Raw genomic sequence first — 26,761 nt, forward strand, 5'->3', positions numbered from 1 at the left:
ACACAACCATGAAAAAGAATGAAATTATGTCCTTTGCAGCAATATGAATATAGCTGGAGGGCATTATTGAAGCAAATTAACACAGGAAAAGAAAACCAAACACCACATGTTCTCACTTATAATGGAGCTAAACATTGGGTAGACATGGACATAAAGATAAGCATGATAGACAAGAGGGACTACTTGGGGGGAATGATAGAGGGGTACAGAGGCTGAAAAAGTACCTATTGGAGACTATGCTCACTACCTGGGCATTGGGATCAATTATACCCCAAACCTCAGCATCAGGCAATATACCCATGTAACAAACCTGCACATGTACCCACTGAATCTAAAACAAAAGTTCAAATTATTTTTTTTTTAGAGGAGTACAAAGGGAACAATGTCTTTAGGCTATCTCCTTTCAAGGGTTGACTCTCTAATGTCCAGATAGGATTTGAACTCCAAGAAATTGAAATGTCCAGTACAGACAGGAGCTGCCCCTGTATTTGTATGACTCATCTTACCCATCATACCCAAATCCTAGTCCATTTGATATTTTGTCCATTTGAACATTTTGCATTCTTATTTTTTCCAAATACTGCACTAAAATATTATTTATTTTGATTAATTTTTATTTTTTCGAATGTTGCATTAACATATTTTTTATTTCGATTACTGAATTTTTTGACACCCCTCATAGATTTTGCACCTGAGGTGACTGTCACTCACCCCATCCTAGTCTAATACAATTAACATTGCATTTGGTTGTTAGGCCATCTTAAAAGACCTTAATGACAATGTAGATTTTGTCAAGATCATGGCAACCACGTTAAGTGAACAGAATTTTAAGGACAAGGAATATTTAGCCAGAAAAAAATATATGTATTTAGTATGGAAGGGAGAGATGTGTGTGGGAGAGATACAGATTTTTCTGGTGTGTATGGCAAAACCAACATAGGACAGTTGCAAAAAGAAAAATTAGTTCCCAACATGAGAACCTTCAAATTGAAACAATGAATATTGTTCAAAACATCACATTATCTTGTAGGGCGATGATTTATGCCTCAGTAAATATTCAGCCGAGCGCCTGTCTTTTCTCTAGTATGTTGTGAAGGTTTTCAGACCTGGGGAGAGAGACAGTGTGTAGTGCCCCTAAACAACTATACAAGATGAAGTTCCACTTGCCAAAACCACACTAAAGGAATAACAAAAGGATATTGAGAATCAATAAATCCTTCATATATGGTAGTAAGAGGCCAGCACTAGTTGTCCAGCCACAGCAATTGTAGGCTGACATAAAATAATTTCAGCAGCTTTGGGATAAACAGTAATTTTTCCTTCGGGGACAGATTTTAAGTTATCAGTTACCATTGGTAGAAAGCTTGCCATATCCAAAGCTTTGTTTTGGGTTAGAGATGACAAGGAATTTATAATCAGCCAAAGAGATCAAATACACAGTGAGCTAATTTAAAGGAATTTTGAAATAAACACATAAAACAAAACCAAATTAATAGCCTCTATGACTTTAGAACTGTGCCGTGAACCTTGAATAGCTGATAAAATAACAGTGCCTTAAATATCTGCATACTGCAATCATAATTCTGTTACGTATAATATTAGAAAACTGAGAACTTGAGATTTTGGGGAAAACAAAAGAACTTCATTTTTCCAAAAGTAGACATTATTTATTAGTTTATCTAAAACATTGCAGTGTTTTCAAATATATCCATTCCATTAACACAAATCGTGTGGCTTTATTTTTCATCTGGATTCTCTTTGGCATTTAATTTACACAGTCGCTTGTTTTATACGAGGGCCTCTACAGTTCTGTTTTTTTGTCCTCTGAAGAACTTTCCAAGCCTTTGTCATTCGCTTTTAATGAATCCAACCCTGCTATGTCTGTTTTTGAAGCCAGGTGTTAGTGGCTCCTAAGATCGTGTTCTAGGGAGCAGAGTTTTAAAAATTAATAGACTTCATCTTTTTAGAGAAGCTCAAGTTTTACAGAAAATTAAACAAAATGTGAAGAGAGTTCCAATAAAATGCCTCAGTGCCACCTATACTTTCCCCTCTAATTAAAAACTTACCATAATATGGTACATTAGTTACAATTAATGAGCCAATATTAATACATAATTGTTAACAAAAATCCATAGTTTTTATTAGGGTCAATTCTTTGTGTTATACATTCTGTGGGTTTTCAGAAATGTATAATATCATTTATCCGACATTGAGTTTCACTGCCCTGAAAATTCTCTGTGTTCTGCCTAGTTCTCCATCCCCTTACGCTAACCCCTGGCAACCACTTATCTTTTTACTGTCTCCATAGTTTTACCTTTTACAGAACCTCATACAGTTGGAATTATACAGTGTAGAGCCTTTTCTTCTTTCACTTAAGAGCACAAGTTAACACAAAGATGTGTTAAAGTTTCTCCATGTCTTTGCATGGAAGGCTATTTCATGGCATTTTATCACCGAATATTCCATTGTATGAATATAACATAGTTTATCCAGTCACCCATTGAAAAACATCTTGATCGATTCCACGTATGGCAATTATGAAGGAAGCTGCTATAACCTTCATGTACAGATTTTTTTTTTTTGAAGACATAAGTTTCCAATTCATTTAACCAAATACCCAGGAGAGTGGATCATATGGTAAGAGTATATTTAGCGTTGTAAGAAACTTCCAGTCTTCCAAAGTGGCTATACTGTTTTGCATTTTTACCAGCAATGAATGCAAGTACTTGTTGCCCCACATTGTCGCCAGCATTTAGTGTTTTCAGTGTTTTGGATTTTAACCATTTAATAGATATGGTGTCTCATTGTTATTTAAATTTACAATTCTCAAATAACATATGATATTGAACACCTTTTCATATGCATATTTATCTGGTGCATATCTTCTTTATTGGGATTTCTGTTCAGATATTATAATTTGCCCATTTTTTATTGGGTTGTTGTTTTCTTGTTGAATTCTAAGAGTTCCTTGTATATTGTGGATACCGGTGCTTTATCAGATATGTTTTGCAAAGAGTTTCCCCCAGTCTGTAGTTTGTCTTTCATTGTCTTAATGGCGTATTTAAAAGAATCACAGTTTTAAATTTTAATAAAATCCAACTTAGTTTTTCTCTCACAGATTGTGCTTTTGATGCCGTGTCTAAAAACTCATTGCCAAACTCAAAGTCACCTAGATTTTCTCCTGTTATATTCTAAATCTAAAGGTTTTATAGTTTTACATGTTATTTTTAGGTCTATAATCTATTTTAAGTTAATTTTTGTGAAGTTTGTAAAAATCTGGATTCTGTATTCATTCTTTCGCATATAGAGGTCTAGTTGTTCCAGCACCATTTTTTGAAAATAGGATCTTTTCCCATTCGACTGCCTTTTCTGCCTTATCTGAGTCTTCCTGAAATCTCTGTTCTGTTTCCCTGATTTATTTATTTTTGTTCTTTTGCCAATACCATGCTGCTTTGAGTACTTTAGATTTATAGCAAGCTTTGAAGTCTGGTGGTGTCAGCTCTCGGTCCTTGTATTTCTTCAATGTTGTGTTGTCTATCTGGGGTCTTTCGCTTTCCACTTAAATTTGGGAATCAGCTTGCCAATGTCCTCAAAGTATGCTGGGATTTATATTGAGATTGCATTGAATTCACAGGTCAAGTTGGAAAGAACTCACATCTTAACAATATTGAGTCTTCCTATCCACCTATTTGGTATATCTTTCCATTGATTTTGATCTTTGATTTCTTTTAAAAGAATTTTTTGCTATTATTAATATATATCTTCTATATGCTTTGTTAGATGTATGCTAAGTTTTGCTGCTAATATAAATAGTATTTTGTTTTGGAATTCATATTTCGATTTTTCGTTGCTGGTACTTAAGAAAACCGCTGACTTTTTTTGTATTCTGCAACTTTGCTATGATCACTGACTTCTAGGAGTTTTTATTGTTTCTTTGGGATCTTCTACGTAGACAGACATGTCTTCCTGAACAAGGATTTATTTCATCCTTTTCAAAATGTATACCTTTTCTTTCTTTTCCTTGTCTTATTCCATTATCTAAGACTCCAGTTCAGTACCAAATACAAATAGTGAGAGGGGAAATTTTTGCATTTTTCCTGATTTTAGTGGGAAAGCATCCAGTCTCTTTTTTTTTTCAAGATAATTAAATCATTTATTGATTATACATGATAATGGGTGATACACAAGCATCATTCCCACCTATAATTTTATCTGGTACCATTATTCAGTTTAGATATAGTGCATAGGATGTGCCAACAATCATTTTTATAACCAATGATTCCATGATATTGCTTGGGGAATCCCTTTTAATGGTGAACTTCAGGTCACAACAGTAGCTATCAGTTCAACTACACCAAGGTTTCTGAAGACAATGGCTTCTCCACCCAAGCAGGTTGTATATAAATTCCAAATAGAACCTGGCATCACCCTGAAGGAATTTGAACTTCACACCGTTGGGGAAATTTACCAAGATGGCTTCAGAATAGACTAACTTTACACAGCACATTAAAAAAAAAAGACATTTGTTGAGTGTCATGATCAGACTATTAGGTTTAGCAATCAACAGCATGCATGCAAAAAAAAAAAAAAAAATCTACATTAAAACCTTTGTTGGAATGCTTTACACTTTCCACAGAACAGGAACTAAAATAACCTGTTATACAATTAATCACAAATACAGTCCTTGAGTTTTTTGCCCATACACATGAGTATTTGTCTAAATCACGTCTTCTTTGTAGCAGCTAGGCCCTGCCGCCACTGTGCTTGGCTGAGTTCACAAATCTGTTGCAACCTGTAGCTTCCCTGTCACTTCTCTGGCTCTCCTCTTCTGCTAAGCTTTGTTTCCTAATTAAAATCTTCTGCCACTGCCATAGCTACTGCTGCTACTGGAACCGCCATAGCTGCCTTGGTTTTGTGGTTTGGCAAAGTATTGGCCTCCACCACCATCGGGGCCAGAACTTCTGCCTCCAAAGTTTCCTCCCTTTGCGGGTCCAAAATTTGAAGACTGATTGTTGTAACTGCCAAAAGCATTGTAGTTTCACCACCTCCAAAATTACTTCCCTCATTACCAGATCCATGATAGCCATCCCCACTGCCACCATATCCACCATCATCATAGCTGCCACCAAAGCCACCATGACCACTGAAATTTCCTCCATGACCAAAGTTGTCATTCCCACTGGAACCACCTCCATGACCACCACCAGTTTCCAGAGCCACTTGGACTTTGATGGGGCTTTCCTAACTTCACAGCCGTGGCCACTCACAGTACAGTATTTCTGGATGACAATCTTATCCACAGAGTCATGGTCGTCAAAGGTTACAAAGGCAGAGCGCCTTTTCTTGCCACTGCCTCAGTCGGTCATGATTTCAATCACTTCAGCTTTTCATACTGTTCAAAATAATCTCTCAGGTGATGTTCTTCAGTGTCTTCTTTAATGCCACCAACAAATATCTTTTTCACAGTTAAGTGGGCACCTGGTCTTTGAGAATCTTCTCGTGAGACAGCTGTCTGGTGCCACCTCTCTTCCCTCCGCCTGCGTGGCCTTGCACTCATGGCTGCATCTGCCTCCTCCACAGCAGCGTGTGTGACAAACCCAAAGCTCCTGGAGCGCTTGGTGTTTGGATCTCTCATGACCACACAGTCGGGGATCGTTCCCCATTGCTCAGAATGGCTCCCCAGGCTCTCATTGGCTGTTTCAAAGCTCAGCCCTCCAATAAAGAACTTCTTCAGCTGTTCGGGCTCTTTGGGAGACTCTGACTTAGACGTGATCACAGGGAGAAGAGAGACTTTAACGATGCTTCTTCAGAGGTGCCCACCAGCAGAAAGCTTTCACTACATCCTGTGGATTTTGATAACATGTATTTTCATTTTCATTTAGCTTGAAATACTTTAAAATTTCTCCTGAGACTTCTTCTTTGACCCGTGTGTTATTGAGAAGTGTATTGTTTAATTTTTAGGTGCTTTGAGATTTTCCAGTTATCTTTCTGTTGTTGATTTCTACTTTAATCCTGTTGTTTGAGATCATACTTTGAAAGATTTCTACTCTTTTACATTTTTAAGGTGTGTCTTATATCCCAGAATGTGGTCTGTCTTGATGCATGTCATGAGAACTTGAGATGATTATGGATTCTGCTGCTGTTGCGTTAATTTTTCTCTAAATGGCCATTAAATTTAGCTCATTGATGGTGCTGCTCAGTTCAACTCTGTCCTTCCTGATTTTCTGCCTGCTAGATCTGTCAACCACAGATATATGTGTATTGAAGCCTTCAATGATAGTAACTGTTCATTTCTCTTTGTAATCTGTCAGTTTTAACCTCAAGTATTTTCATGACCTGTTGTTAAGTATATACCCATTAAAGGTTGTTATATCTTTCTGGAGAATTGAATCCGCTATTGTTATGCAATAAAGGAACTTTATCTAGAAAATTTAGAAATTTTTTTTCTAGAGTCTTTGTCTAAAATTAATTTTTCTAATCTAGCTTTATTTTGATCAGTTTTAGCATGGCATATCTTTCTTCATCCTTTCACTTTTAATCTGTCTGTGTCTTTGTATTTAAAGCAAGCTTCTTATAAACAGAATATAGTTGGTACTGTTTTATATCCACTCTGATAGTCCGTGTCTTTTACTTCATATGTATCATTCACATTCGAAGTGATTAATATAGTTGGTTTAATATCTGTAACTGTTACATTCGTGTTTATAACTGTTTTATATTAGTTTCCTTTTGGCTTTCTGTCTCTTTCTGCCTTCTCTAATTTTAAATGAACATTTTATATGTTTCTGTTTTCTCTTTTTGCCCAGTATCAATTATAATTCCTTTTAAATGTGTTAAGGTTTTTCTAGAGTTTGCAGTATACATTTACAACTAATCCAAGTCCATTTGTAGATAACACTGTACTCCTAACATATAATGCAAGCATCCCATCACAGAGTATTCCTACTTTCTCCTTCTTGTCTCCTAGACTATTGCTGTCGTTCCTTTCCTTTAGGCTATAATCACCGATTACATTGTTGCTGCTATCATTTTGAACAAATTTTTGTCCATTCAATCAATTAAGAAATTTTTTTAAAGAGATTTTGTTTGAGCCTCATTTTTTCCTTCTCTAATCTTCTTCCTTTCTTTATGTAGTTTCAACCTATATCATTCTCTCCCTTTTTCTGAAGAACTGTTTTTAAACATTCTTTTCAAGGAAGGTCTTTTGTCAACAAATTCTCTCAGTTTTTGTTTATCTAAGAAAGTCTTTATTTTTCCTTCACTTTTGATAATTTCACAGGATATAGAATTCTAGGTTAATGAGTTTTTTCTTTAGAGACTTTGAATATATCCCCCCATTGTCTTCTTGCTTGCATGGTTTCTGATGAGAAGTTCAAAGTGTTATTATCTCTGTTTCTCTCCAGGTGAGGTTTTCCTCACCCCATCCACCCTTGCCCCTTTCAAGGTTTCCCTTCATGTTTGGTTCTCTGAAGTTAAAATATGGTATGTCTGTGGTTGCTCTGATATTTATCCTGTTTGGTGTTGTTTGAGTTTCCTGGTTGAGTGGCTTGGTGGATTCATTTACTGGAGCCACCATGACAAAATATAACAAACTGTATGGCTTAAACAATAGAAATTTACTTTCTCATAATAAGCGTGAGGGGAGAAGTGCTCTGGATGCTAGAAGTCCAAGAACAAGGTGCTGGCAGGACTGATTGCCCTTAAGGCTCTCTCCTTGGCTTTTAGAAGGCCACCTTCCCGTGTCCCTGCAGGGCCTTTTCTCATATAGGCCCATCTCCTGAGTCTCTTCCTCTTAGGACACTGGTCCTATTGGATTAGGACCTCACCCTTACGACCTCATGTGACCTTAATTACCTCTTGAATGGCTTTATCTCTAAATGCAGTCACATTCTGAGGTTACCTGGAGTTAGGGCTTTGACATAAGTTGAGGCTTGGGGAACAGGAGGACACAATTAAGCTCATAACAATATCTACCATTACCTGGGGAAAATCTCCGTTATTATTGCTTCAAATATGTCTTCTGTTCTTTTCTCTCTTCTCTAATTTTCCCATGATATGTATGTTATACCTTTTATATTATAATTACCCCACAGGTCTTAGACATTCTGTCATCTCTCGCACACTTTTTATTATTTATTTATTTATCTATTTATTTTTGAGACAGTGCCTTGCTCTATCACCCAGGCTGAAGTGCAAGTGTGATCCTGGTTCACTGCAACCTCTGCCTCCCAAGTTCAAGCAATTCTTATGATCAGCCTCCCTAGTAGCTGGCATTACAGGCATGTGCCACCATGTCTGGCTAATTCTTTTGTTTTTTTAGTAGACACAGGATTTCACCATGTTGGCCTGGTCGGTCTTGAATTCCTGGCCTCAGGTGATTCAGCCACGTTGGCCTCCCAAAGTGCTGAGATTATAGGCATGAGCCACTGCGCCTGACATGTTCTCTCTTTTTTTATGTATTTTTTTCTCTTTGTATTTCAGCTTTGGAAGTTTCTACTGACACATGTCCAAACTCTATTGATTCTTCCCTCAATCATGTCCAGTCTATTGATGAACTAATTTTTCACTCTTCATTTTTACTACAATGTTTTTGACTTCTTGAATTTCCTTTTGATTTTTCCTTAGAGTTTCCCCCCTCTGCTTATTACTTATCTGTTCTTACAGGTGGCTCACTTTTCCATTAGAGCCCTTAGTATTTTAATCATACTTCCTTTTAATTTCATGTCCGATGATTCCCATATCTTTTCCATATTAAGTCTGGTGCTCATGCTTCCTCTGGACTCTTCAAACTATGTTTTTTGTCTTTTAGTATGCCTTGGAATTTTTGTTGTTGTTGACAGGAGGATGAGCCAGATGTACTAAATAAAAGAAATGAGGCATACAGGCCATTAGTATGAGGTTTTATGTTTACCTGGCTAAGAATTGAGCTGCGTTTACTGTTTGCTGTAGCTACAGGCTTTAGAGGCTAATAATCTCCTCTGATGTCCGTGTTTTTTTTCTCCGCTATTGTCTTTGGGTTTTCCTAGAGACTTCTCCTTAAATAGGGTATGGGACATGCTTTTCTTTCCATTACATTCATCTGTTGTTATACAGGAGCCCTACTGGTATTGTGGTAAGGTGCAGGGGAAGGGGATGCTTTATACAATCTTATGATTAGGGCTTAGCCCCACAATGAGCCTGTACCCCTGGGCCGTGATCTTCAGAAGTGCTCCTTGGGTTTTGGGGATTTTTCCTCTTTAGGTGCAATAGGAAGGATAGAGGGAGCCGGGAGCTGGAGTTGGGTATTTCCCTACTCCCGGGTAGTTTAGGCTCCGCTGTAATCTCAATCTGTTGGGCTCCAGGTCATATTGTTTCTCTTGAGACAGACCTTTGTTAAGAAGAACAGAGTGATCTGGGCGTATCTCAGAATGGTTACTTTTTCCCTCTCCCTTGTTGGAAGCATCAGGAAATTTTTCCCTGACCCTCACTGTGCAAACCTAGTAGGGCTTCTGGAAGTAAAAGTCACAAATGCGTGGTAGCCCCCTTAAAACTGCTCCCTGGGCTGGGTGTGGTGGCTCAAGCCTGTGATCCCAGCATTTTGGGAGGCTGAGGCAGGCAGATCATGAGGTCAAGAGATCAAGACTATCCTGGCCAACATGGTGAAAAGCCATCTCTACTAAAAATACAAAATTAGCTGGGTATGGGGGTGTGCACCTGTAGTCCCAGTTACTCAGGAGTCTGAGACAGGAGAATTGCTTGAACCCGGGAGGCAGGGATTGCAGTGAGCTGAGATTGTGCCACTGCACTCCAGCCTGGGGCCTGGCCACAGAGTGAGACTCTGTCTCAAAAAAAAAAAAAAAAAAAACTGCTCCTTGATCCCCAGAGGAGTTTTTAATGCTCAAATCAGTCCACGTTGAGCCTCGAAGAAGTAGTCAGTTGCAGTTTAAGGTTTTCTATCCCAAGGTGGTTTTTCCCAAAGGCTTCTGTTACGCTAGGTCATGATTCTCTGTACATTTCTGTCTTTTTCTCCAATCATGGGGTCAATGATTTGCCCTCTGACATCAATCTTCTGAGGGATCTAAGAGGAATTATTGGTTTTTACGTCTTCAGCTTTTTCGTGTGTGTGTGGGTGAGGTTGGATGGGAGATTGACTTCCAAGCTCCTTAAATGCCAGAGCACACTCCAGAGAGCAGATTTTTGCCAGGGAAAGAAGGATAAACAAAGCATGACTACATTGTCTTATTTATTTATTTATCTATTTTGTTTCCACTTTTCTTTCTTTATTACACCCCCTTCAGTATTTCTACATGGAACAGTCTCTAAGTCAACCTCTGAGAGTAATGGGAGACTTAAAGTTGGTTGTTTCTTCTCCATGAGCTCTCCCTTTTCAGTGAGCTTTGGAAAGTGTCTAAAATCCATCCATTAGTGTCATGGAAAATGTCTCTTTTGAGGTAGCTATTTTTTGCTTGGTTTCCCTTTAGCTTTGGAGCTGCTATGGAACAGAAAAGGAGAGAAACCTGGCACTCTCAGTTGGCAGGGCATGGATAAAAGGAGAGAGAAATAAAATAAGATTGTATTTATCTAAGCAGAATGCTAGTAAGACTTGCATGTTTTTAAGCTTTATACATATTCTACTGTCAATCTATGAAGAATAAAATTAGCATGTTAATGTTCCAATATTTGTTCTCAAAGCTATCATAATCGATGAATGTTTCTAAATTGATGTGTCCTGGAACAAGATCAGAGATAGGTCCAGGAAGAAAAATAAAACATTACATCTTACCAGGAATATCCCATCATCATTCAAAATTACGGATGCCCTGGGATAACTGAAATTTTAAAGCACAAAATAAGCAACATTAAAAATATCCACTGATTCAACCAAATTGCAGTAATCTAGTCTCCTACTTTGTGGAAGTGATGGACTTTTATATAACTTTCTTAATAAAAAAGGAGCCATATTGATTGCATTTGTTTTTATTACTGATATATAGGGTGGTATTGGTATTACAATCTTTTAACAAATATTCACCGTAAACTAATTTTAGTAAAAAAAAACAAACAACAAAACCCATTTACCTAATATAACAGTGAGAACCAACTTATTGTTTAAGACTATTTATTAAAAGAAACTAAAATATTTAAGGCATCTTAAAAATGAAAATTATGTCCCAAAGTATTCTACTCCTTTCTAAAATATTTCAAGTTTTTGTCATTTCAAAATACAAAACTTCTGATGAATTGCGTAAATCATTAAAAGGTCTGGCTTTTACCTTATTTATACAAGGCCTAAAACATCTGATTTACTCTCTTGCACAAATTTTTACATGCAGGTATATATGTATATGAATAGTGCATATGCATAGAAATATACTGTATGCATACTTGCATAGTGCATGCATATCAAATACAAAATATTCACATGGAAAGTAAAATATTCCAAAACATGGTATCTGTAAAATAAAATTAAGATCATATTAATATGTTTGGGATATATCACTGGTTTATAATCTCAATCTCTAGAAATGCTCTCTGTTGTACTAAAAATAGCTTCACATGTTAACTGAGCCACCAGCTTGGAAGTGTTTTGCTGGTTGTCTCTCCAAATGCTGAGGTAAGTGTGTGGACCTTAATTCCTGCCAACCTGTGCTATTGGTTTCTGGTTTGGCACCTTCCTCCCCATGAGTATGCAGGCTTGTAGTCTTTTCATGTAAACCCATCAGCAAAGATATAAAACGAGAAATAGAAAATATTTTATAGCAATAGATATTCAAAGATGCCTAATTAGTGTCTGTATTATTTTGTGTCTTTACATTATTACTCATATATAGTATACAGGAAAAAAATTCCATTAATGAAAACACAATATGCATATGTGTGTGTGTGTGTGTGTGTGTGTGTGTGTGTGTGTGTGTGTGTGTGTGTGTATGTATATATAAAATTATGTGTGCGTATGTTGAGAGTGAGGGAGAAGTGATTGCTTTATGTATAAAGCCCAAAACTGGAAGCCTTGAAATTCATTACAATTTGAACTAAGCAGAAGAAGCAATGTACTTCCCAAGAAAGAACTAGTTCTGAAGCCTTTACAAGTCACTGGAATATTTTGAGGACTGGCCATCTCTCAAGTGCATTATATTTCACTGTTTCTCAGAGTGTGGCCCTGACTTTCCTATAACAATGGGGATGATTTTAAAGTACAGATTACTGGCCTCTTTCCCAACCAGTTGAATTTGGGACACTAGCTCAAGCATTGGCTTATTAATAAGCTCTTCCAGATTTATATTAAAGTGCAAAAACCATTATGTATTTCGTTTACTGAGACAAATTAATTTGATATTTGTATTTCTGGTGGTTTTACTTTTTATCTCATTTTAAATGGTTACTCCTGCTTGTCAAACTACATTTTAAATAATAGTATATCAGAAATTGGAGTAACACTTAACAGCTTACATCACACCTTTAATACATTATCTGATTTAATCCCTTATAGAAAATCTCTAAAGTGCAGTAAGCCATACTCTACAAGTGAAAATCACAGTCAGATAGATAGAGGACCTACCCTATGACTAAAAACAATAGAGCCGGGATTGAAACCCAAGGTTTCTGACTGGTTTTTATGCTTTCCTCACTCTGTCAGACTTGCCTTACATTCATGGTCCACTAGACATGAGTGTCTTTCAGCTGGATTTTCATACCATTGTTCTGTTTGCAAGACTTACAGATAGCTGGATATTTAACTATAGGCACCCTGTATGCAGGAGCTATTCCATTCTAAAGTAACAACATAAGATTGGTGTTGGACAGAAAGATTTTTTAGTCACTAGAGTCAGGTTATAGTTAAAGCCATGGTCACAGATGAGATCATTCGGAGAGGACATGTGGACTGAGACAAAAAGAGGGCCCAAGTTGAAACCTAGAGAACATAAACATTTAAGAAGAAATCACCAGAAGAATAACCAATGAGAGAAAATGAGAGATGTTAGGGAGATCAGATTTCAGGGACAGGATGAGAGATGAAGAAGCACAGGTGGCAGTAAGCTTGGACTGCTTTCCCAAATATTTGGCAGTGAAGTGAGAGAAAAGAGATGGATGGATGGATGGATGGATGGATGGATGGATGGATGGTTGGATGAATGGGTAGACAGATGGGTGGATGGATGGATGGGTGGGTGGATGGATGGATGAATGGGTGGATGGATGGGTGGATGAATGGGTAGACGGATGGGTGGATGGATGGATGGGTGAGTGGATGGATGGATGGGTGGATGGATGGATGAATGGATGGGTGGATGGATGGATGAATGGGTGGATGGATGGGTGGATGAATGGATGAATGGGTGGATGGATGGATGAATGGGTGGATGGATAGATAAGGGGAAAAAGAGACAGAGAAAAAACCTGCTTGCAAGATGGAAATGATGCTGAGTAGTGGTATGGTGTTCAGTATGGAAGGGAGTTGGATGTATTTGGGAATTAAAGGGAAACTTTGATGAAAGGAGAGAGACTGAGACAGAGGAAGACAGTCAATGTATGGCACAGATGTTTAGCTTCGTGCCCAGGATGTAGTAGGAATGAACAAGAGAATTCTTTTAAAAAAAAAAATTTTTTTTTAACTGACCGAGCACAGTGGCTCAGGCCTGTAATCCCAGCACTTTGGGCGGCTGAGGCAGACGGATCACTGCTTGGCCTGGCCAACACGGCAAAACCCCATCTGTACTAAAAATACAAAAATTAGTTGGGCGTTGTGGCGCACACCTGTAATTCCAGCCACTTGGGAGGCTGAGGCATGAGAATCCCCTTGAGCCTGGGAAGCAGAGGTTGCAGTGAGCTGAGATCATACCACTGCACTCCAGCCTGGGCAACAGAGTGAGATTCTGTCTCAAAAAAAAAAATAAAAAAGCTAATTGACACATAATAATTGTACATATGTATAAGGTACATAGTGATGTTGCAATACATATAATGTGTGGTGATTAGATCAGGGTAACTAGCATATTCATTATCTCAAACACTATTATTTCTTTGTGTTGGGAACATTCAGTATGCTCTTTCTAGCTCTTTGAAACCATATATTATTGCTAACTATAGTCATGTTACGGTGCTACAGAACACTGGAACTTATTCCTCCTATATAGCTCTAAATTTCTATCCTTTAACAAATCTCTACCTAACCCCGTTTCCTCCTATCTAGCTTGGCCTCTAGATTCCTCTGTTCTACTTTTTGCTTCTGTAAGATCAACTTTGTGTTTTAGCTTCCGCATCTGAGTGAGACCATGCGGTGTTTAACTTTCTGCTTCTGGCTTATTTCGCCTACCATAATATCCTCCGGTTACAAGGGCCAAATGCCCCACATTTATTTACATACAAACTGTGTTCCATAGAACTTTGATGGATAGAGTCCATCACACCTGACAGCAGCAAGAGCTTTTGAGGAACCGAACCTTGACAACAGTATAGCATGCAAATGTCTATAGATACACAAAAGAATTTCATTCCTTAAAAAAGTGTTCAAAATACATTCGAGGATAAATACAAGATATAAAAATACAAAAGCAAACACAAAACAAAACCAAATGTCAGAACTTCCCTGAAGAACCATAAACGAAAGGGACAGAAGAGCACGTCTGCCGCCCTTTAATAAAGCAGAACTACCGACGCTAAATATGCTTCCTGAAGTGACTGGACTAAAGCCAGGTGGCTCTGTGTTTAATTTAATGGCCAGTTGCAATACACACATGGCTGCGCCAATAAGTCAGTGGTTGAAATTGTGCATCCCAAATGCAAGTACTAGAACATTTGCCAGTAGCACCCAGAACAGGAAACCTCAAGTCTTTGGACAGCAAAAGGTTAAGTCAACTGTGTCAAGAGCCAGAGAAATATTTGGTATTCTTAATTGTGTTTCTATCATAGTTAATAAATTACGTGACAAAAACCTGACTATACAGATCTATTGGCCTGTGACTTTTATTGTAGTCCAGCCCTTTTATAACTGTATCTCCTTGTGCCCTTTAAGCCAGCCTTGCAAATCGGATCAGAGTTTTCCATCCATGCTACCATTTAGAGTTGAGTTTCAAAGACGTTTGATTATGACACATTTAGGTAGGGTAGAAGATTCCATGGCTGTGTTATCTTACTCTGGGTAAGTTTTAGGTAGAAACATGACTTAGTGGTTGGGCGTGGTGGCTCAGGCCTGTAATCCCAGCACTTTCGGAGGCTGAGGCAGACAGATCACCTGAGGTCGGGAGTTCGAAACCAACCTGACCAACATGGAGAAACCCTGTCTCTACTAAAAATTAGCCAGGCGTGGTGGCGCATGCCTGTAATCCCAACTACTCAGGAGGCTGAGGCAGGAGAATTGCTTGAACCTGGGAGGCAGAGGTTGCGGTGAGCCGAGGTCATGCCATTGTACTCCAGCCTGGGTGACAGAGTAAGACTCCATCTCAAAAGAAAAAAAAAAAGTTAACCATGATGGCCATGGTAAAAACACAAACTGTTCTGACTTTGTAAAAGACTCTAAAAATCAAAGAATGGAAGGGAATTTTAAAAAAATAAAAGAAGACCATGGACAAGATTATTCATAATTTAAATTAAAACTAATGGCATGTATTTTATGAATCAGCACTCTCATTTCATGAAAATTCCATCTCCTGAAGTCTAGCAGTTGAGGCTGACAAGACACTGTGTTTAACTTGGTTGACAAATGTATCAACAGGAAAGGCCTTGTCTTTTCATTGCTTAATAGTGAGGGATGGAGCAAACAGAACATTGCTCACTTATTATGGGATAAGATTTAGTTTTTGATCAAACATTGAAGTTATCTCAACATGGGACATTCAGAGACAGGGCCTTTCACTAACACCCTAGGTGGAAAACATTCCACCCTTGCTGCATCGCTTGTTGGAGAACAACTTTTTGTGCTATTTTTGAAACAAAAATACTGCTTTAAAGCTCAAGTGACCTGCCAAAAAAAATTATTTCATTAAAACTTGCTTAAAAGGAAGCACATATCTAAGTTCATCTTTTCCTTGAGCGAAGAAGGAGTGGGGGAACTTTAGTATTTTATTTCTACATTCTCTTAACAGAAGAGAGATTTATACTATTTTACTCATAAGGTTTATACTAGTATATTTAAAATATATGATTTTATTCTCCTGAACAAGAGAGAATAAACCTGAGGAACCCTCGCCATGTTTTGAAATTTTTTCTGGCATGACAATTGCATACATTAAAACTCTCCGTTGCCCCAGGAAGTCAATGCTAGTGTTAAAGCTAGACTTCCTTTAGTCATGGAATGTCAGAGCTGGAGGAAATCTAAGGAGTCATCCCATTCAACAGTTTCAGGCAAAGGTGAAGCAGCCAAGGACCAGAGAGCTACTGGAATCACCAAGCCAATCACACCTCTCCTTCCCGGCCAAGTTTAGAATACACTAAAAAGTTAGATAAGTAGGAAGATGCCTGAATCCTTCCTTGGAGTATTTAACAGAGATTTTCTATAACTTATTCTTAAGCGGTTGTACCTTTTCTCAGGCTCTTAAGTATACCAAATGTATTATACTATTATATTTCTAGCATTGTTATGGGACAAATTTTGTCAAACTGTGTTTTATGTGATTGACCTGAGCTATGCCTTTTTGCTAAGTTTGAGGTGTCAGGTTCTTGATAAAGAGGTTCCTCTTTGAGCCAAGAAATGTTTTTCTAAGGCAGCCCAGTGCCCTGCTGTTGCTTTCTGGTTTCTTTGCAAAGCTTTGGCCAGCTCCCAGCTGTTAGAATAAAAGCAACCATGATAACGCATTGTACTCCTAGATCACTGTGCTGTTTGTCAAGGTCCAATGTGGCCCCGCAGGTTGGATTCCCTGGAGGGAGGTGGAAATGGCAAGGCTTACAAAGACTGCTTAGACCTATTTCTGTTTTAGGCATGTTTTTCTAGCTTGGAAAAAAAATGTCTTTGCTTAGGTTATATGGAGGACCTAGAATTCCTCTGCTCAAATGACTATTCCAATTCTTGGTTCAAACCACCAGATGAAACGCTCTAGAGTTCAATATGTTAAGGGGGACGTCTGGGAACGGAGTCACCAGGACACTACTTTGCAATTGCTGAGTGTACTCTGAAGGTTAAATGCCTGACGGATGGTGTCAGAGGGAACCTGGGAAATTAGTAGCTCTAGATTCAGTCCCAACTAGCATTTTCACCGATTAATTTCATATCATAACTGACATGAGCAATTTTTTAAAATACACATTTACAAATACTTATTGTGCACCTAGTGATGTGCAAGGCATTCTGTTCATGCAAAGGTGGGAGTAGAGATGAGATCCCTGGTCTGTGTCATCTTATAGTCAAGGAGAGGAATAGAGTCCAGAAACAAGCTGTACACTTCAGCGTAGCTCCAGCATGACCTTTCCCTGATGGCTACTTCTTTGTCCATGAATACATTCTCTCAGGACTTGAACTCCACACTCCAGCACTTCCACTGAGTACCCCAAGTGCATTGCATTCTCCCATTCCTTCTGTCTGATCCATCAGCAAAGTAGCACCATTTGCTACTTTAGAAGTTGTTGTATCTTTTAAAAGGTGTTGTGCTGTGAAGGAATGTTGTACCTGGGAACTAAGAGAAGCCAAAACTGAAAATGTACTTACCTGGAAGGAAGATGAGAGTACAGAGTAGAAACAGATGCCACCTTTGTAATTAAAAACTGTCTTAGTTCATTTAGTGTTGCTATGCAGGGATAGCTGACGCTGGGTAATTTATAGAGAAAAGAGGTTTATTTGGCTCACGGTATGGTAGGCTGTACAAGAATATAAGTTTTGGAATCAGACTAACTGGGTTTCCTATCCTGGCTCAGCATTTAATAGTTGATACCTTGTGTCAATGACTTAACTTTTTTTTGAGGCTCAGTTTTCTCAGTTACAGTTGGGTGTAAAATGAGATCTGATTTCCAATCATACATAGTTACTCAGTCAATAGTTTCCTCCCTTCCTCTCTCTGTCTACCTATTGCTGCTGCTTTCTGGTTTTTCTGTTCTCTCTGTTTAAGACATTACAAGATCTTTGTTGGTAACAAGGGTTCTCTTCACATATTCTTCATTATGTTTGACATATATCATGTTAACGAAGCAGACGGGTAAGAAAATGAGGGTTGCTGTCTTATTTATTGCTGGATTCGTGGAACTTAAGATATTTTTTTCTGACTTTCTAAAAAAATATGGGCAAGCAACAATTAACATATAGTGCTGTGGCAACAATCTTAAATGGATTTTGATTTGCAAATCATATTATTCTTGTCTTAAAATATCTTCATTGGTTTCCTTGGAAATTTTAAGTTGATTTTAAGGTGTGCATTGTAAGTTTCAAAATTTATAACCATAGTGATATGGGTCATTTTAGCACCTTCTGGTCTTTATTTCTTTTGTACCCTGAACTGGCAAAAGTGTTAGCTACTGGTAATTTTTAAGAGCAGGCACCCTATAATGCTTTTATAGAATCATTTATGATGTTTGTATATTTAGCCATGCATGAAACATTGAAAATACTATGCATTGTGAACTGAAATTGAAAAAAAAAAAAACTGGAATTGTCCCTTATTCAACATTTTTAAAATATGTTTATATCCCTATACCTCTATTATTCTTCTGTGGACTAAGTCTAATGTTCAGTATCATCCAGCTTGATTGACTAACGATCAATATTCTATGCTTGGCAATTCATATAAACTTTCCCAGACCTTCTTTGCCCAACACCCATTGAAAAAAACAGTTTTGTTTATACCAAAAACCCAAAATAGAGAAAAAAAATACTCTTTTAAAACAGGTTTTCTAAAATTTAGATTTCTGTTGATTAATCCCTCTGGGCAAATTGAGAGAGACAGGGGAAGGGAGAGAGAATGAATGCTATCCTTTTATAAAACTGCAGATGACAAGCATATATTTCAGTAAAAATACAAAACATATGACTCTAAATAAACTTACTCCAAAATTACGTAAGAAAATAATTTAATTTTATTCTCACATTTGAGAATGATTGTGTGTGTGTGTGTGTGTGTGTGTGTGTGCACGTGTGCGCGCGAAGATGAGCTGTTACACATTGGTTACACACAAAATGCAGCAAAATGTACTTTAAGAAATGTCAAAGATTCGTAATACTCCCAGCCCTGATCTTTTCTGGGAGAAGGTATTATATTACTCACTTTTAGTTCATGTATTTAATTATCTCAATTTTAAATTTTCAATGAATTTTATTCTTTTCTTCATCCTGACTCTCTCCTCCCCAAAACAAGGAATGACTTGTGTTGTATCTTGGAACTAAGAGAAGCCAAAACTGAGAATTTACTTACCTGGAATGAAGATGAGAATGAATAATAGTAACAGATGACACCTTTGTAGTTAAAAACTGTCTTAGTTCATTTAGTGTTGCTATGAAGGAATAGCAGATGCTGGGTAATTTACAAAGAAAAGAGGTTTATTTGGCTCACAGTTCTGTAGGCTGTACAAGAAGCATGTTGACGGCATCTTCTGGTGAGGGCCTCAGGCTGCTTCCTCTCAAGGTTGAAGGTGAAAGAGAGCTGACTTGTGCAGAGATCAGATTGCAAGAGAGGAAGCACAAGTGAGGTGGGAAATAGCAAGGCTCTTTTTAAAAACTAGCTCTTGTGGCTGCTAAAAAGAGAACTCACTCATTACCACTAGGATGGCATAAAGCCATTCACGAGAGATCTGCACCCATGACCCAAACACCTCCCATTTGGCCCCATGTCCATCATTGGGGATCAAATTTCAACCGGAGGGTTGGAGGGGTCAGATATCCAAACCATAGCCAAAGCCAAATGTTGCAAAATCTTGGACTCATCATGGGAAGATCAGCATTGTTGTGGGGAAAATAACTAGGCCAGTTCTGCCAACTATAATTATGTATAATTACTTATTTTTAATATATAATTAACATATCATTGATATAAATATATTATTCTTCCCACTAATGAATAGACAATAAACCTTAAGTGATCAAGTAGATTTGTGCTATCCAACAGGGAGGCCATTAATTACATGTGACTATTTAAATTTAAATATTACTTAAATTGAAAATTCTGTTCCTTCATCTCCTAGTCACATTTCAAGTGCTGTATAGCCACATGTGGCTAACGGCTACCATATTGGACAGCACAGACATACCACATTTCCATTTTCACAGAAAGTTCTAGCACTGATGAGCAAATCTTCTGGCCCACTGTGATACATTTGTTTCCTCCTCCTTTTGACAGATGATTCTTTGTTGCATAACCCATGTTCTTATCACTCATAATTCTGTGCAGCGTGATCTTGAAAAGTTTTAACTCTGCCTTTATGATTATTTAAAGTTTGCTATCAGAACACCAATATGTTTTTCTTGCTTTTTTTTTTGAAGATGGAATGTCGCTCTGTCACCCAGGCTGGAGTGCAATGGTGTGATCTTGGCTCACTGCAAACACCACCTTTTGGATTCAAGCGATTCTCCTGTCCCAGCCTCCTGAGTAACTGGGACTACAGGCACGCACCACCACGCCTGGCTAATTGTTTTGTTTTTTTTTTTAGTAGATATGGGGTTTCACTGTGTTAGCCAGGATGGTCTTGATTTCCTGACGTCATGATCTGCCTGCCTCAGTCCCCCAAAGTGCTAAGATTACAGGCCTGAGCCAATGCACCCAGCCGCATTTTTTATTGTAAAAGTAATTTTTATTCCCTATAGAAATTTTTCAAAGTATGAAAAAAAAAATGCAAGGTAATACAAGACAACCTAAACCTAGGAATTATTCATATTTCTAAAATTATAGTATGTTGCATTTTGCTAGTTTTTCTTCAAAATACAATTATATGTCCTATTTTTTGCTTGGTATTGTTATGCAGAGTTACTAATATCACTTAATTCTCTACAAAAACATTGTTTTAATAGTTGCATGATATTCTGTCATTTAGATGTCCCACAAACCCAAAGTCATTCAAATATTTAGTTTTATTTTCTGGTTTCTCCCTATTGTAAACAAACCAGTAATTGACAATCTTGGAATCAAGTAATTGCATTTGTCTGATTTAAAGATCAGCCTGGGCAACACAGTGAAAGTCTGTCTCTATTTTTTAAAAATAAGAATATACGAGCATATATGACAGTTGAATAGAAGGGACAAGGTCAAACATTAGAAACATCTTGTCTTTCTGGTTTTGTGGCTTAAAATGTGACCTAGAGACCATGCATATAATCATGTCCTAAAATTTCCCTGTTAAAAGTGCAAAGAAATATAATGATAGTATACTCCAGAAAAAAAAAACAACGGTAGCCAAATAAAATATACTTATTTTAAATTAGCATTTTATTTCACCATCTTTGGCAAAATATTAACATAAGATTAGCTCCTCACAGCAAAGGTTCTGTAGTAAGTAGAGAAACATCTAAAAGATTGTAATGCTTATTTGTAGTTTTTTATAGTTTAAATTGAATTGTTTACAAAGACATATTTTTCTATATAGTTGACAAGAAATATTAGATTTCTACCTCCCTGATGGTTTTCGTAGTTTGCATTTGAAATAGTTTTCAACTGAGATCTTCTGTCTTACCAATTGATTGAATTTATGGAAACCATTTTGTGGGACTACTTCCTGAGGGAAAGCAGCATTTCTGTTGAATAAAATCTGGAGAGAAAAACATTTTGATGACTCTACTGGTCCTTCACATAAGGGATTGTCAGAACTAAAACAAATGCCCTATTTCTTTAGACTCAAAGAAATGGTGGCTAAAAATGTAACAACACATTGCTAGTTGTATCAGAGAAAATCTGTAACTAGATGTCAGAAACAAAGAATGAATTTAAATGGAGAGTGGTAAGTTTGAAAGTCTGCAGAGGTCTGGGAGAATATTGGATTTAATATTCCACTAGGAGTGGGGACGAGGAGTAATGCTCCCAAAGTGACAGTGAACATAACTTGGAGACCATAGATAGTGAGGAGGAATGACAGACCCCAGAAGAAAGACAGGACCTCAACACCAAGCCGTTATAACTATGTCAGCCAACCCAGGGAAGCAGTTAGGAAGTGGAAAGAGAAACAAGTTAGTATATTAGAAGTCAAACCCTGAGGAGTCACCAAGCCAATAAGTAAACATAAAAACTGACTTCAGGCTTTCAAGCTCTTGGAATACCTGGTGTGGTAGGTTATTCTTGCATTGCTATAAATAACCTGAGACTGAGTAATTTCTAAAAAAAAAAAAAAAAAAAAGAGGTTTAATTGGCTCATGGTTCTGCAGGTTGTACAGGAAGCATGGTGCTGGCATCTGGTTGGCTTCTGATGAAGCCTCAGGGAGCTTTCAATCATGGTGGAAGGCAAAGAGAGAACAAACATGTCACATAGTGCAGAAGCAAGGGGGAGAGGGGTGAGGGGGAGGGGCCACACGCTTTTAGACGACCAGATCTCATGAGAACTCACTATCATGTGACAGCCCCAAGCCATGCGGGATTAATCCATCGCTATGATCCAAACACCTTCCACCAGGCTCCATCTCTGGCACTGAGAATTACAATTCAACATGAAATTTGGGTGGGGACAAATATACAAATTATATCACCTGGAAAAAGTAAAGCTAAAATTGCTGCAGAGGATTGATTCCTAGTCCATTGCACATGGAATTCCCATAAGAAAAGAAAATCTGCTCTGCTGAAGGTAAGCTAGCCACAAACATGAGAAACCACCCAAGAAAATACTATATCATAAAGGAAAGTCAACAGATTGACAAGAAATTTATGTTAGAGTAATCTAAACAGTCTGGGCGTGGTGGCTGACGCTTGTAATCCCAGCCCTTTGGGAGGCTGAGGCGGGCAGATTACAAGGTCAGGAGTTCAAGACCAGCCTGTCCAATGTCATAAAACCCTGTTTCTAGTAAAAAATACAAAAATTAGCCAGGCTAATTTTTGTGGTGGCACATGCCTGTAGTCCTAGCTACTCGGGAGGCTGAGACAGGAGAATCGCTTGAACCCACGAGGCAGAGCTTGCAGGGAGCAGAGATTGTGCCATTGCACTCCAGCCTGGGTGACAGAGTGAGACTCCCTCTCAAAAAAAAAAAAAAATAATAATCTAAATAATATTTTTAGACCATTAAAATGATACAAAATTACCCACAAAAAAATGATATAAGAAAGCTAGATAATATTAGGAAAAAATCAGGAAAAATTCCAGGAAGATTTGATAACCAAAGAGACCTTGTAATAATACAAATATTATTACAAATAAATACGGTCATTATAATTAAAATCTCAATGAACAAGTAAATTTGAAGATGGATCTAGAATGCTGCACAGCTGCATAAGGAGATGGAAAATATGGAAGAGAGGTTAAAAGGCATAGAGAAAAAGGTGTTAGACCCAGAAGAAAACACGGTAGGGGGTTTCAGTAGGAGAGCAGAAGAAACAGCAGTATTTACTGAAATCATAGTTGAGGTAGTTTTTAGAACTGAACAAGGACATGAATTCTCAAATTCTGAAATATACTGACGGCTAGTTACAGTTGGTGAAAATTTAAAGACTACCAATAGACACACCTCCCCAAACTGAAGAAACTCAAGGAAAAAGAGATTTTACTTTTATAAAGGAGTATTTTAAAGGAGCAAAGGAATAAATATATATCCTATCTTCAAAATTGTATAAGCACTTATGAAGGTCAGAAATGAAGAATAGTTTCAAGGCCCTGAGAGAAAATACTAGTTAACCTAAAATTGTATAGCCAGATTATTTGAATTTGGCAACCAATGTTGGAAGGATTTCCCATTCACAGACCATCACTAAGAGATCTACTAAAGATAGCCTTCTATAAGAAGAAAATTAAACCAAGAAAAAGGAAATCTATTTCGAGAAGCAGTTTGGAGAAAAGAACTTGATCAATGCCCAAATAAGCATTTATTGTTTAAAATGATTAATTTTGGAGTTTAAATCAAAGTGGAATTAAAATGATAGACAACAATAATATATCAGTTACCAAAAGCTCTTAAATCTCATATGCTTAATAACTTCTTATCCCACTCAAAATAATTAAAAATTTCAAGGAAGAAATTGCAATGGAAATTGCAAAATAGAACTGAGTTTCATTTTCCCCTGTGAGTATTCAGAGAACTTTATAAGTTGATCAGTGAACTATAGATTTAAGGGACTATATATTCTCAAGTTTTGGAGTTTTTTTTTTTTTTTTTAAATACAGTCTTTCTAAGCACCATGAAGATGTTTTATTAAGGGAAGGCTCTCATATCATTTCAAAATAGAAGGATATTAAGACCTATTCCTAAATAATTTTCAGAGAAATATGGTTAAATATTTGTTTTTTAAATACTATGGGGGAAATACGCCTGGTATAACATAAGCTAAATGGATCAGGGAAGAGAAAGAAAATTAACTCTTGCTGAGTCTTCCATATAAAATCTCACCTGCTTCTTCACTTAAAAGCTAAATTGTTTTCTTAAAGATTTCTTTATTGCAGCTATTCGTATTAATGGATTTATCTTGATAATGCAGTGGACAAGATAATCAAAGAAAAGCTGAGGCATGTAGAAAGTTTATGGCTAGCTTAACACTCTAGGATCTTTACACTCAACAACCATATTGCCAGTTTAGGAAAGCCTTTCTTGACTTTCACTGACCCCAGAGTAGATGGTGGTCATGAAGACTGGATCAGTCAGCTGTCTCTTTCATTGGAGTGATCCTCTTGGGAATTCAAGAACTACATCTTATATACCTTAGTCTTCCCAGTTCCTCAGACAATATGTATCACTTAACTAGATATTCAAAAAGATGTATTGAATGAATGAATACATCAATGAAGATCCTTGATTCTTGAAATTTACATGATCCAGTGGCAAAATATTTAGCTCTAAAGACACCAAGTATCTATACTCAAATTGATAGTTAAAAGAAAAATCTTAGATAAATAATTTAACGGAATTTAATTAATCAAAGAATGATTTCCAAATTAGGCAGCCCTGAACCAGAATAAGTTGAGAGAGACTATGGTTTAAAAGATTTATGGACAGAAAACAGAACAAAGCTTACAGAAAACAGAAGTGAGGAACACACAGCCAGATTGGTTGAGCTTGACATTTTCCTTATTTAATACAGTTTGAACAGTGAGCTGCTTTTGATTGACTGAAACTCAGTGATTGGTACAAGAGTAGGTTACAGTCTGTTTACACACACACTTAGGTTCCTGTTTATTATGCATGGAGAGACCTCTAGGCCCAACCTAAAATATGTAAGAAAGCAGCTTTAGGCTTAACAATAGTAAGAAAAAAATATGTAGAGCTGTGAAAAGCAACGTTCTAGATGACCATTTCTGAATTTCGTTGAGGAGCTTTATGCTTACCCTGCATGGCTCTTGGCTTGGGAGAATAATATTGATCACTTATTTCCATAGCTTGAAATTGCAGTCAAGTGAGCATACAAAAAAATAGTCCTTGTTCTAGAACCCCTAAAGAAGTTTTAAGGGATGTAATGGTAAGATGTCAAAAATACATCAAAATTTCCAGATGATGAAAATAATTTAGAATACTTGGTTTTAATTTTATATTCTAAAAGGACACGTCATTGCTAGGGGCCTCAGAAGAGAATAAAGGCAGAGTACATAGGAGAAACATAAGAGTTGCTAAGGGAACCATTAGCATATAATTATATGATGCATTATACATACTCTGATTTAATTAACTTACATGAACACTAAATAAGAAAGCAGTGTGAGGACTGAAACCCACAAAGTACCACCCCTGGGCCAGTATCTTGCTCATTGAAGATAAGATCTTCCCATCCTCTCAGAGTCTCTGGGGTCTTCTTGAAACTTCTTGCCCTAAAGCCTCTATTCCAGCCCTGGCTCTGTCACTTTCTAGCTCTGAAAATTTTCACCAAACCCTTTTCCATATGGTTTTTTTTTTAACTCACACTGCTACTCTGAAGTTCAAAGGAGATAATGTATCTGGAAATGTCTGACACACTAAATTTGTATTGCTAAGTCATGGTGGTTATTCACTTACCTGTGAAATGCATAACAAAATATTAAAATTCATTACTGTTTACCTACTTATTTGTTTCCTCCATTTAACACAAGGAATTAGAAGAACAGCAATGTTGGTCTGAATTATATATTTCTATACATTTTTATATACAGTTATTTTATTAAGTCAGATACCACAGGGTTGGACACAGTTACATCAGTGTCTCATTTGTCAAATTATTCAACAAATAATTCAAACATGATTCTTTTAGTCCAGATTCAATGAACCCTTTTTTTTTAAATTTTACTTTAAGTTCTGGGGTACATGCGTAAATCTTGCAGGATTGTTACATAGGTACACACATGCCATGGTGGTTTGCTGCCTCCATCTCCCAATCATCTACACTGGGTATTTCTCCTAATGTTTTCCCTCCCCGATCTCCCCACCCCCTGCTACCCCCTTGCACCCCACCCCCCAACAGACCCCAGTGTGTGATGTTCTCCTCCCTGTGTCCATGTGTTCTCATTGTTCAACACCCACTTATGAGTGAGAACATGCAGAATGAACACATATTTGAATGACAGAACATTCCCTTGAAAGTTACACAGATCCCCTGGGCTTATCCATGGGGTGTCATGTTCCACTGGATGGATTATTGTGGTACTCTAAAAATGTGCAAACTCTCAGAACCCATCACTTTGGTTGATACATTTAAATATGAGAGAAATTAAGAACCCTTGACCTAGTATTATGGGAGATTTACGTGAAAATATTTTAACTGTTTTGTTTGGAACAGTGGCT

At 37.3% G+C, this 26,761-nt stretch overlaps 1 protein-coding gene and 1 long non-coding RNA gene across 14 annotated transcripts in view; both read left to right on the forward strand.

Moving 5' to 3' along the window:
* The window catches only part of RGS7 (regulator of G protein signaling 7), a 533,759-nt gene that overhangs the window by 406,141 nt on the left and 100,857 nt on the right, over positions 1 to 26,761 (forward strand). The gene's annotated exons all lie outside the window — the stretch shown is intronic.
* Positions 305 to 25,065, forward strand: LOC116526008. The gene is made up of 3 exons (XR_004257917.1): positions 305 to 2,350; positions 17,652 to 17,662; positions 25,055 to 25,065. It is a non-coding gene; the product is annotated as an uncharacterized LOC116526008 (long non-coding RNA).

The sequence above is a fragment of the Sapajus apella genome, unplaced genomic scaffold (assembly GCF_009761245.1).
Source record: "Sapajus apella isolate SASKATOON/1434 unplaced genomic scaffold, GSC_monkey_1.0 scaffold49, whole genome shotgun sequence".
Lineage (NCBI taxonomy): Eukaryota > Metazoa > Chordata > Mammalia > Primates > Cebidae > Sapajus > Sapajus apella.